The following is a 13749-nucleotide window of genomic DNA, read 5'->3' on the forward strand; positions in this document are numbered from 1 at the left end:
AAGGCTTTCATCCACAGCTTCATGGAGAACTGCTCTCCCCTCTGGGCTGGCTCCCCTGCCTCACGTATTGCTCAGTTTAATGCAGTGAAAACCAAGGCCTACATGATTATTGGAATCTCCCGTGATGAAGCTGAGTCAAAGGTCCTTTCACTGCTCCATTACAGACAGACATAACCTCCATCTTTGTCTGTTTGACAAAGTCACCGGGCAGAGGCCTCCGGATTGGAGGTGACGCTTTGGTGAAGGGCTATGTACAATGGAGATCGTGGGAGTGCTCGTCACACTCCACATGTTTTGATTTATCCGCCAACTGCATCATGTGCCTTCTGCTTGAACAGTTTGCATTAGCAGGAACAATCGTCTGGGTGGCAGATGGACGGATGTTCGTTGCGGATTATGCAGTTTTACCATGTGAGACATAACCTGCGGTGATGCTCACCATAAGTCAGGAGGTGCGTCTGGTGTGTGTGTGTGTGCATACACATACGGTATATATATATATATATATATATATATATATATATATATATATATATATATATATATATATATATATATATATATATATATATATATATATATATATATATATATATATATATCTTCTTACAGATTTCAGAATCCAGTCTGATGAATACATCCACACATCCAGGTCCTCAGACAGTTATTTCCTTAAATGCATGTTCAGATTAGCCCCATCCCCATGTCTAATGTCATCTTAAATGTGATGCATTGAGAAGGGTAAAGGATAGATCCCTTCTCTTATGGGAAGCTTTTTTCTTTACGACAGACACGTTCACACACATTTCTTTCATGAGCTCTGAAGCCCGCCCCCATTCTTCCTCAGCGGCAATCTTTCATGAGCTCTGATGCCAGCCTTTTTTGGGAGCGTACGGGTTGTCATGGTAACCGTGCGCCAGTGGGGCGGGGTGAGCTTGGGGCGGACGGCACACCGTGGAGCCGTCCCGGAGATATTAAAACAAGCGAGAGGTATGTGTCGTTTTGAGGAGAAAAGAGGAGAGAAAAAGTGTGAAGGGAAAAGTATGAGGAGAGAAAATCGTGAGGAGAGAAAATCGTGAGGAGAGAAAATCGTGAGGAGAGAAAATCGTGAGGAGAGAAAATCGTGAGGAGAGAAAATCGTGAGGAGAGAAAATCGTGAGGAGAGAAAATCGTGAGGAGAGAAAATCGTGAGGAGAGAAAATCGTGAGGAGAGAAAATCGTGAGGAGAGAAAATCGTGAGGAGAGAAAATCGTGAGGAGAGAAAATCGTGAGGAGAGAAAATCGTGAGGAGAGAAAATCGTGAGGAGAGAAAATCGTGAGGAGAGAAAATCGTGAGGAGAGAAAATCGTGAGGAGAGAAAATCGTGAGGAGAGAAAATCGTGAGGAGAGAAAATCGTGAGGAGAGAAAATCGTGAGGAGAGAAAATCGTGAGGAGAGAAAATCGTGAGGAGAGAAAATCGTGAGGAGAGAAAATCGTGAGGAGAGAAAATCGTGAGGAGAGAAAATCGTGAGGAGAGAAAATCGTGAGGAGGGAAAATCGTGAGGAGAGAAAATCGTGAGGAAAAAGAAAAAGCGAAAGAGGAAAAAGAAAAAGCGAAAGAGGAAAAAGAAAAAGCGAAAGGAGAGAGAGGAAAAAGCAAAGGGCGAGAGAAGCGAGCAAGAAGTGCGTGTCTGACCAGTGCTGATGAAACAATTCGTCCTTCCCAGTGCTTGGCAAAGCGAGCATGTCGTGCGCGTGTGGGTGTCTGACCAGCACCAACAAGACAATTCGTCCTTCCCAGTGCTTCGGCAAGCGAGCGTGTGGTACGTATGTAGGTGTGAGCAGCGCTGCCAGCAAGTGAGGCACGGGTCAATCACCAACAACACCAGGGTCGAAACCCGCGAAAGACGATCTCGGTGCCCTCCAGACTTCGACTGACGTTGAAGGCTGCTCCGCGAGAAGGTGCACGGCAAAGCTGGGTGCTGGTGATGGGCGTGACAAGCACGCACACATTTCAGGACGTTTTCGCTTCACGGACGACTTTCTGGTGAGCAAGACGATTCTCCCCCCCCCCCTCTCCCCCTGAATGATCTGCTGGGTACCCTTGTCTGCGTTTTGCTGTAAGTCAACCCCCCCATAAGCATCTGCTCTTTGTCTCTTTCCTGGCATTTTCATTGATTTTGCTTTGAAATTAATTCTTTATTTATCTCAGCAAATTAAAAGTTTTTTATTTATTAATTTTATTATTAATAAATTCTTTGTCGATTTCCAACCTGTCCGTGTTTGGCCTTTCCTTCTTTTGGTCGAGCATTGTTCGAACCGAGATGGAGTGGGAGGTAATTACCACAGATATGACCAAAAATCGTCGGCACGCACCAGCGGTTAAAATGCTCGGCCGCCCTAATTAAAATCTAATTGAGATAACATTGGTGCTTTGCCGAGGGCGCGCTCCCCGTTCAGGTAACCAAATGACCTCTAGTTAAACGGAATAATTAGACGGTTGTTACTGGAACTCGTGGTTGACTGGGTGGCGTTCATGGTTTTAAAACAACCCACCGTACCACAATGTTTATTGTGAGCGGTGGCCCCAGGTCCGGCTCTACCGAGGAAAACCGGTGATTAATCCCCCTGAGTGACAAGCTGGTCTCTCGGTACCCATGGCCGCAATAAGATATATACATATATATAAATATATACATATACATATACATATACATATATCTTCTTCTTTCAGCTGCTCCCGTTAGGGGTCGCTACAGCGGATCATCCCTGATGATCCGCATAATGATTTGGCACAGGTTTTACGCCCGATGCCCTTCATGACACAAATCTGGTCGCCTCTTATGACACAGGGATAAGGATTGTGTTTTGCCATGATTCCGGGCTGCCCTACACCCTCTCATCGCGTGGCCCAGCGCAGTGCAGAGCCCCCTTCCTCAAACGATCCTCCAAGCCAAGCCTCCGAGTAGCCGGATTACAGGCGCACGCAACTACGCCCGATGTGTGTGTGTGTGTGTATATATATATATATATATATATATATATATATATATATATATATATATATATATATATATATATATATATATATATACATACATACATACATATACTCCTTCTTCGTCTTTTGGCTGCTCCTGTTAGGGGTCGCCACAGCGGATCATCCGTTATGATCAGCATAATGATTTGGCACATGTTTTTACGCCGGATGCCCTTCCTGACGCAACCCTGGTCGCCTCTTACGACACAGGGATATGGTACACCTATTCTAACTGAGGCATACACCGGGCCCAGTAACTGGTACTCACTTCGCCGACCTCGGAGGGATGACAGGCTGAGTCAACCTCCTGGTGTGTATTAATCCAAGTGGCCCAACGGGGCTTGAACTCAGGACCTTTTGGATCCTAAGCCGCTACCCTAACCACTATGCCAACACCAGGCTTTATATATATATATATATATATATATATATATATATATATATATATATATATATATATATATATATATATATATATATATATATATATATATATATATATATATTTGTTATCCCTCAGATAGGTGGTGGACTGAGGCTGTGCTTTCGCCACCAAAAGGTGGACCGAGGTTGTGCTTTCACCCCTGTTTGTCTGCCTGTGAGCAGGATATTTCAAAAGGTTGTGGGCGGATTCCAACAAAACTCGGTGGGCAGGTTGTGTTTGTGACAAGGACAAACTGATTCGATTTTAGTGAAGATCTTTGATCCGAGAATTTTTAAAGTGATTCTCCGCCACTTAGTGATGGGGCTAAAATGATACATAATATGATATCTGAAAAAGTTATGTACGGATTCGGATGAAACTTGGTAGACAGGTTGGGTGTGTGACAAGGATGAATTCATTCGATTTTCGTGAAGCTTCAAATCCGGACACAGGAATTTTCAATGATTCTTCACCATTTTGAGATGGGACCAAAAAACAATACACTGTATAGCACGATATCTCAAACAGTTATGGACGAGTTACGACAAATCTAGGTGGACGAGTTGATTGGCTAAAAAGAACAAGCCGATTCGATTTTGGTTCAGATCCGTATCTAGATCCGGCCTATCAGTGGGATACAAAACGTAAACTCTGTTCAGCCTGGTGGAGAAATGCGCTCTATCGGGTGCCGTTCTAGTTTTCACCTGCAACCATAGCATGACTAATTTGTTTTTCAGGAATACCAATGTCCAAGAGAAACATGCACAAAATATAAATTTGGAATGCATCTAATTTGTCAAACTAATTTTGTGAATCTGGTCATGTATATAGATTTGTAATTCGAAATAAGAGAACACATATACTGTACATGCAGTGAGAATCCTAAAAAAAAACCTCCATAACCATCTCAAGGTTCGTGAATTGAGAATACATCCATGTGCTTTTGGTGATACAATACAATCATGAAATTGTTCTACTCCATTTGAGTTCACGTTTCCGAGCAGATTGTCATCACAATTGGCAAGCGCTGAATTAACCGAAAACAAACATTCTGTGCCTTCATTTCAATACTCATTATTTCTGACTGATATCTTCTTTTCAATTAATTACTTTTAGAGATAAACAAAAGAACCAAAAACGGCAGATATTTTGATGCTGAGAGTTTCTATTTTTACGCAATTACGTTTAATGGAGACATTAGTGAAAACACTTGTGTTCCTTCCATGCAAGTTTATATTAATTGCAAAAAAAAAATAATTAAAATGCATGCGTACGAGTTGAAGTTAATGTGAAACATTTCTTTCTTGCATCAACTTCTTTAGGCAAACTTCTCCTGAAGCATGTAATTTGATGGGCCTGCGGCATGCTTTACTTTTATGCTCCACTTGAGCACTAACTCCTGGTATTGTAATCCCAAGTTCAAAACCAAAGATAATCCTTTAATATCCTTTAGACTAGACGTATTTCTGAGAAATGTGCATCCCAGAAGCATTTTTTCATAAAAGTTGGGAACATGACTTTTTAAACTTAATTAAAGGCCCAGTCACTCCTTGACGTTTTAGCCAGCTTATGCCGATTTTTGGAAAATTTGTCTAAAACGCTGGTACACGTTGAATACGTTATGGGTAAGTTTTGATAACATTGAGAGCATGCTGAAAAACACTGCCATACGTCGTTGTATGCTGGCTTTAAACGTTGTACTTTTCAGTTGGCCTCAAATTTTCCATGCTTGAAATTTTAAGACTTATGCCAGCGTATGACTCACACGTTCCGCATAACGCTGGCCATAAGTTGTAGGCACGTCATGCGATCGTTGACACACGTTACTTGCAAGTTACTCATAAGTCGAAACACGTCGAGGTAATGTTTAGCGTACCCGAAACTTATTTCTAACCTATGAGTAACGTGTTGTACTCACGTCACGCGATCGGTGACACACGTTACTTGTAAGGCGCTCACAAGTCGAAACACATCAAGGTAATGGTTAGCGTCAGTGTTCCAGGCTTCATGGTTTGTTTGTTTTTTTCTTCCTTCCTTCGGTATGATGGTGATTTTGACACTTCTATTTCTAGTGCGGTTATAATATAATATAATTAATAGGCTGCCGCTCAAGGATTTAAATCATAACCACACTGTACACTGAACACCGTCATACTGAAGGAAAAAAAAAAACCGGGAGTCTGGAATACTGACGCTAACCATTACCTTGACGTGTTTCAACTTATGAGTACCTTTCAAGTAACGTGTGTCGATGTGTGTCAACGATCGCATATCGTGCGTACAACTTATTCCCATCGCATGCGGAGCGTGTGTCATACGGCAAGTACGTCGTAAAATTTTCAACATGTTTAAAATTACAAGAAGTACTCCATTTAATATGACATATGATAGCGTACTTTAGCGTTCTATTCACGTATACCAAACTTACCCATACCGTATTCGACGTGCGCCAGCGTTTTAGACGCATTTTTCAGAGGTCGGCATATGCTGGCAAGATGGCCAAGGTGTGACTGCGATGTTGACACCTCCATTTCTGCGGCGGTTATGATTTGAATCGTTGTGCGGCAGCCTTTCCATAACCTACGTCACGTCATCGTCGGCGATGCGTGCAACGCGCTATGCATAAGTTAGACTATCGTTGGGCATAGGTTGTGAAGGCCGACAACAGGTTCAGCATTCGTTGGTATAATTATCTATAACACAACGAAACGTTCTGTATCCGTTTCTAATACGTTATGCATAAGACCAAGTCATTATGAATACGTCCGAATCTTTAAAAAAAAAAACATCAAAAGTTCAACGTAAGCCAGCGTTTTACAAAGATTTTAATACGTTGCCATTGCTGGCTGAGACGTCAAGGTATGACTGGGCCTTAAGGTATGCTGAATTCGACTTGCCCTGTTCCTGTGGTGTAGTGGCCTGCGGGGGCAGGGTATGGTGCGGGAAGCGTGGTGGAGGTGTGGAGGAGTGGTTTTGGAGTGATCATGTGCCTGCACAGGATATAGGAGGTTGCGCCGCCTGAGGCATTGGTGTAGCCGCTGTGGTCTGTGGAGCCTGTAGGTCGTGTGGCTGTAGAGTGCATCGAGTACGTAATAAAGTGGAGTTACGGGCAACGTACGCTCACGCTCTCGCTCGTGGCGATAAAGCAGGGTTGTGCTATCCCCTGGCTCGTGTCTGCCTTGGCACACCTCTACCACGACACTACAGTTCCCAAGCTGAATTTTGAGTTTTTGACCATCGAATTCTCATAAACAAAATGGCTGCCAAATTGACAATTTTGGGCACTTTCTTGGGACAGGCACTACTATACCATTTAAATAAATACACATTGTTCACATGTACACATCTTAGAAATGTCCCTTGAGCAATAGATCAAAGCAACAGGCTAATAAAACTCGTAACATGCCAAAAATCTATTATTATGCTAATTAGCTACCGCCATTACCAAAAAATCTATTTTCTGCTGTAACTTTGTTACTATGCATGCAAACCTGGCAAAAGAGATGTCTAGACCTACATTTTGAGGGTCAAGAAAAATGAGTAACATATATTTGAAGCATTTTAATTAATGTTTACATGGTTACCGATGTTTATGTAAGCGAATTTATAAGTTTATGAAGCGATGTTTTTAATAAAATGTAGAAGTTAAAGTTCCTCGTCTGTCATCATAAAAACTAAACAAAGATCTACCATGCTGCTACGTGAACAAATTTCAGTCAGCATAAACAGTTTTCAGGAATGCCTAACATCTTTTACGCAAATCACATTGTATTCATGCAAGGAGTCTGATCATCAATCTGTTGCTGGCATGCTTTCCACGAGTTATACTGACAGGATGCAGCTCCTCCAGGCCATTTGGCACAATCAAAGTATGTCTTGTGGATAGCTCGAGATTTTTAAGAGAAGCATCAGTTGTTTGGCCTCGTTGCCATGCTGCCATTTGAGTTGCATGGAAGGTATTCTTTCCATAAAGTGTTTCATCAAGGATGTCAATGTTATCACAAGTGTGGTAGATGAATTTATTTGCCTCAATGTTTGGTGGAATGATGGCACCAGTTGCTTTGTCCAATGATTTGAGAGTGCTCTCAGCTAAGGAAGTGTCAACTTGCAACACCTGTTTGTAAATCAGGCAATGCCCTGCCTTGTTGAACAATCGTACTAGGTCTTTCCACCGCGTAGCTTGATGAAGAGTACTTGCAAGACCAACATGTTTTGGAGTCCATTTGTTGCCACCACTGACGGAGTAGACAAGATCTTGTGCCACACTCAGAACTCTGCTCCAGACATGTTCTTCATTGTTCCCAGGGCTATCGTTTTCAAGGGATGCCTGGCCACCGCGATCAGTCTCAGTAGCAAATATAAACTCTTGGGAATGCATGCTATAGCATCTTCTTCACTGAGAGAGAACCCTTTGTGTCCTGGAGTTTCCATCATGTCTCCATGGACTTTCATAGCTACATGAACAAGTGAAAGTAAAATGTCATCCTGGGGCTCATACTTAGGAAAGGCTAACTTTTCCTCACTCTCCTCTATCTGCTTTCATCTGAAAAACTGCTGTTGGCTGGTACTTAGGCCTAAGTCACATTTGGCACGGCGGCCGTAGGGTCTACAAAATCTACGGCCACCAGCAATTATAGGGCGGCCGCAGTATTTCCACGGTCACACAATGTTGCAGTCACATATGTTTTTATTTTTCGGGGAGCCACATGGCGTATTTAGAAATTGTGGAGAACGAAAATGTGGGGGTGCCGTATGGTCTTTGATTTGATGTCGCACGGTGACCTTAGGGCATCCCTGTGGCGGCCATAGAATTTTCAAGGCAGATGCAAGGTAGCCTCAAGGTGCCAACAAGGCAACCGCAGGGGGACCACAGGGGGGCCCTAAGGCGAACGTGCGGCCAGACAGACGGTAACAAGTGGGTATATATACCAGCTCTTTTTTTTTTTTATTTTTTTATTTTTTGTATACCTTGGTCGAGGCTCGTATGAGAGCTAACACACAACTCACAGCAAGGAGGCATGAGACAAGAGGGGTGGGAGTGGAAGGGACAAAACATTGGGGAACAGACACAGGTGAACTGTGGAAGGGAGAGGGATGGGGATGGGACGGGGAACATGGCGAGGAGAAGATGGACATTACAGGGACTTTCAGGAAGGAAAGCAGGAGAATTGAAGGAAGTGGGCATGGGTGGATTATCGGGGGTAGAAAAGATCGAGGATTTGGATGGGGGAAGATAAGAGGTGGTGGTGAACAGCTGTTTTGAAAGCCTGGAGGGAAGAATGGGAAAGAATAGAGTGAGGAAGTTTATTTCAAAGGCGGGAAAAAAGAGGAATGAAAGAGTGAAGATGAGCAGTGATTCGTGATTTTGGTAGTTTTACCAGAAGGGGGTTGTTGGCGGACCTTGAGCGCCCTGTGGAAATGTGGTTGGGACAAATCGCAGAGAGAGCAGGGGGCAAGGCTGGAGAGGAGTCGGTAGAAGACAGAAAGACCACCGACCAACCTGCGGTGATTGAGTGAGAGGCCCAAAGACTCAGCTTCATTGCGGGAGATGCCAATGATCTTAAAAGCCCTGGTTTCGACAGCGTGAAGTCGAGAAAGGTGGGAGGCAGGAGCACCAGCCCAGAGGGGAGAGCAGTACTCCATCAGGCTACGGACAAAAGCTTTGTAAGTAGTCAGGAGCTCAAGAGGGCCGAGGAAGGACTTTGCACGACGGAGGATTCCCAGTCGGCGACTGGCTTTTGAGGCGAGGTTGGAAATGTGACTTTCCCAGGAAAGGTCATGGCAGATAGTGAGACCCAGAAGCTTGAAAGAAAAGACTTCTTCCAGAGGATTGTTGAGAAAGTGGATGGGGGGTTTTGTAAACGGTCCTTTCGAAGAGACATAGTGAGAGTGTGAGATTTGTGTGGATTGAAAGACATGTTCCACGTGTTGGACCAGTTTGTGATTTTATCCAGATCTGCAGTGAGCGAAGAAGCTGCTGCTTGCCGGTCTGAGGGATGACAGATGGTACGGCAGAGGGTGGAGTCATCGGCAAAGAGAAATAGAGGATTTTCCAGAGAGTCCGAGAGATCATTGATGAAAACCAGAAAAAGAACAGGGCCCAGAACGCTACCTTGAGGAACTCCAGCCTGCACAGGAAGAGGGGATGAAAGAACTCCATTTAGGGCCACACGTTGACTGCGACAGGAGAGGAAGTCTGCGAGCCATGAGTGGAGATGGCCTTGAATACCATGGGAAGAGAGTTTGGTGAGTAGGGCAGGGTGCCAGACTGTGTCAAAAGCACGTGATATGTCCAGGGATACGGCTCGGATTTCCTGTCTGGCATTGAGGACCTCCATCCATTGATGGGAGAGCAGTAGCAGCATATCCAGGGTAGAGTGACCTGGTCTGAAACCAAATTGATGATTGGAAATCAAGCCATTGGAGAAGAGGAAGGATTTCATGTCTGAAGCAATGATGGATTCCATAACCTTGCTGATGATTGGGAGAAGGCTGATTGGTCTGTAGTTACAGGGATCTGTTTTTGCACCTTTTTTATGCAGGGCAGTGATGTTAGCAGATTTCCAAGCAGATGGCAGATGACCTTGGGAAAATGAGAGGGTGAATAGAACAGAGAATAGAACAGTAAAAACAAAAAACCGAACACATTTTCAAAAACCGAACACAACGTAGTGTTCATGTTTGTTCACATGCGTCTCCCCCGCCTGTTCGACCTGCATCTTCACGCTTTGTTCATTCAGTTCGTCGGTCGAAGTCCTCGTGAAAGCATCTCTTGTGTGTCGATCGATGCTTTACCTCGTGTTTTCACCTTGATTTGTGCTGTTTTTTTTTTTTTAACTCATCTTGTATTTTAATTAATAACAAAAAAGCAATCCGATAACGTAGTGTGACGGACTGTCGGGAAAGGATTTAATTTCACAGAAAAGCCAGTTGTAATTTGTAATATCCATGATTACCTCAGCCTGATGCGTTTGATGAAAATGATTGTGGTTCTGGGGGCATCATGTTTGATGAGCTGCCCTGGGGGCAGCGCTCTCGCAGAGTGCGCGAGCGATCGGAACCCAGGCCGGATCTCGAGCCTGTGTGAACCTTTGGATGTGGTGATTGTACCAGTTTACATACGATACACCGCCACCTAAGGTCATTTACTCATCTTATTTTACCTTAAACATGGGGAATTTTCAGTTTAAAGTGGGTTTTCTTGGGGTCCAGGAACGGATTTATTCACTTTCCATTATTTCTTATTGCGAAAATAGTTTTGTAATCTAAACTTTTTGCAATCCGAACAGTCTCCTGGAACGAATTAAATTGGGATTCTGGGGGCACCACTGTATAGGCAAACACCTATACTCCGATCTCTAGCGGTAGCGCACAGTGGACGCACGGTCGACACAGACTGCCATGGAGGCCGTACGTAGGACGCACGGCGGGCGTAGGGGAACCGTGCGTCGACCATGCGTTGCCCGCAGGTAGTTACACAGACCGCAAGGCCACCGTACGTTGAACACAGGGACGCCTTAGGACTACCCTACGGCGACCGTGGAAACAGTGCGGCCGCCGTAATTTTTTGGGGTTGGCAAAATTCATTTTTCATTGATAAGAGCCTATGGCAGCCGCACAAATAACGCAAGCCCACCGTACGCCCTACGTAGGTCGACGTGGAACACATCTACGTCACAGCTTGGCTCGTCGAATTGCTACAGCCAACGTAGAAATGAAAAAAGTTATAACTCTGCACTATAATTCCACGGTGACCCCTACGGCCTGAAAAAGATAGCCATGCGGCGTAGGGCCAGCCTGAGGCCACCTCAGAAACTCTGCGGCCGCCGCACGTTTCTGTCAATTCAGGGGGGGTACGGCCGCCATATCCTAGCTGTAGAGCAAATGTGACTTAGGCCTTAGTGGGAATCAATATGGTTCTTCGTTCTGATATACAACTGTCAAGAGGTTGAAAGAAATTGAAAAAGTCCCCAAGCTGTGACTGCAACTTTTCCTTGAATGTTCCTCTTTTGCTTTGATAGGACGGCTGAATCATGGTTGAAGATTCCTCAGCTAGCACCTTATACCTTTCCCATATATCCTCCAGAAGAATCACATGTCCTTTGTCAGCTGAATGATGGAGCTCTTGGCAAAGCCGTATCATAGCAAGGTCTGTATTTGCTGACTCCTGCTTTGTTTTGGAGGTAGACCTGTTAAATGTGCTAAGACAAGGCAGATGATATTTGGCTTCAGCTGCAATTAGGTCAATCACTCCTGCCAGTCGAAGGCCAACTTTGTAGTCAAGATGTGAGGCTTGAATTATTTGATCACTCATTTGCTTAGTCATGACGGAGATCAGTCGTGCCTTCTTATTTGCAGTTTGACAGAAAATGCAAAGGCTCCAGTTGACTGGCTGCACACCTTTTCGCAATTCAATGAATGAAAGGTGTGAACCAAGTAAATAATGTAAAATATTAATTTGGATGAACATAATATGAATATGTGAGTCATTCATTATACGAACGAGATATTCACAATATTTCAAAACCTGCTGACAGTTTTTATTTGTTTATATGTATATTGGTTTATGTATATGCATGTCTGACAGCTTGGTGAAGATGTAGCACACTTACCTCTGAGACGTCTGCTCTATACTCTCGACCTGACTGCAAACTGTCCGATTGGTGCTTTGCAGGCCGGATGTTCCTTCATAAAGTGTGCCATCCCTTGGATGGACGTTAAGCTAGGTACCGCGTCTACTAACATTAGATGGTGGACCTGTAAGTCCACTGTTTCCCTTGCAAAGAGTAGGTGAGTTATTACCAGCAGCCTGAACAAATTAGAAATTTCTGCTCTGACTATCTTTCCCACCAATACTTAGGAAATGCGGAAAATCTGCCAAATATCTCTAAATATGAGGGAGTCATTCACCTATAAATGGACTGAAAATAAACTAGTGTATGTGAATCGATAATATCTACATAGGAATCCACTTGTTCATCCGTCCATGTGTAACACTCATTTTACCCATTGGTTGGATAGCTGGCCTGGGTCCACACACAATTTCAACCTGAAAAATCATGTGGCCGCCATGTTGGTGCTATGCGAAGCCAAAGACATCTTCGTAGCTCTCGTATTGACAATCGCATTGCTCTCCCAATAAGCTTTCCCGTCGGTGCAAAACGACCACCAAAGTGACTGTTCAAAGGATCATCAAATATAAGAAGGTTGGAACTGAGATGCATCACGAGTCTTGTGAAGGCCACAGTAAGTAGGCTTATAGGCCTCAGACTTCATAGCATCAGCATGTAAGGAACAACCTTGGTGGATTAATTCTGCCTGCACCAGGTGTTCATGTCGAAAATGATGCATGTAAAAAGACAGTCACTACTACAAGTCCCTCGTCTATCCACCCCTTCTGATGTGCACGAACAATGATGCTGGCTGGAAACTTGTCTTTGGGCAGTGTCTTCCTCTTGAATATGACATACGAGAGAAGCTTGCCACACAAGCTTATTGGACTCGAGCTATTGTGAATAATTCTTCCTTTGATGTGAGTCCTAGTGTTCTTCTTTTTGTGTGTTTTAATGGCGTTTTCAGAGATGCGAGGCTCCATATAAACCACGCACCTAAACTCCGGGTGTCTCCGGATGTTTTCGAGCATGACATTGATTCCCACACACGGTTAATAAAACGCTGTACAAACTCTTAACCTGAAGCCGGTTTTCAAAATTTAAAAGGGTGGAATTGAGATTAACAGCAGTTCCGACTGCTACAAAAGTGTTCATTTGGAATATAATTGAAATTCAGCGTTGATCATTTTTAAGACTAATGTTGTTGTTTTGCTACACCCGTGTATTAACAGCACCCCCAACTTCAACCTTTTTTTGCCAATTAAAAAGTGCATTTTATACACGGGAAAATACGGTCGTAGGAATCGACTCCGGAAACTTGGAATTGTTACAGGCAGGTAATCGGCTCTTTCGGACTTAGGGTTTGATTCCCAGTTCCAATGGAGGGAATCGATTCCATCTGAGTAATCGATTCTTTTACCCAAGCCTAATATTGACCATGCTACGCAGTGAGCCTTATCTGGCTAAAGTATTGTGCATTATGTGTCATAAACGATGGTGCTGGGGGAAAGAACCAGAATGTAAAGTGTCTGCAAAGAATAGCCAGGAAACGATCATTAGTCTTGCTAAAAAGCTGACCATCAATGACATACTGTGCAGGGTCATTGGTGCAGGATATGGCATGGTGGCTAATGATGCGTGCTCCCACAAACCGTGTATGAACACCTTTAAAGCTCCTCGAATCCCTTCAACT

General features: G+C 43.9%; 1 pseudogene; it reads right to left on the reverse strand.

Moving 5' to 3' along the window:
- Positions 1-7216: 7216 nt before the first annotated feature.
- On the reverse strand, positions 7217-12668 carry LOC147033961 (uncharacterized; annotated as a pseudogene).
- Positions 12669-13749: the final 1081 nt, after the last annotated feature.

Source organism: Eptatretus burgeri, chromosome 1 (genome assembly GCF_056783735.1).
Source record: "Eptatretus burgeri isolate ZD-2024b chromosome 1, Ebu_testis_v1, whole genome shotgun sequence".
NCBI classification, from domain to species: Eukaryota; Metazoa; Chordata; class Myxini; order Myxiniformes; family Myxinidae; genus Eptatretus; species Eptatretus burgeri.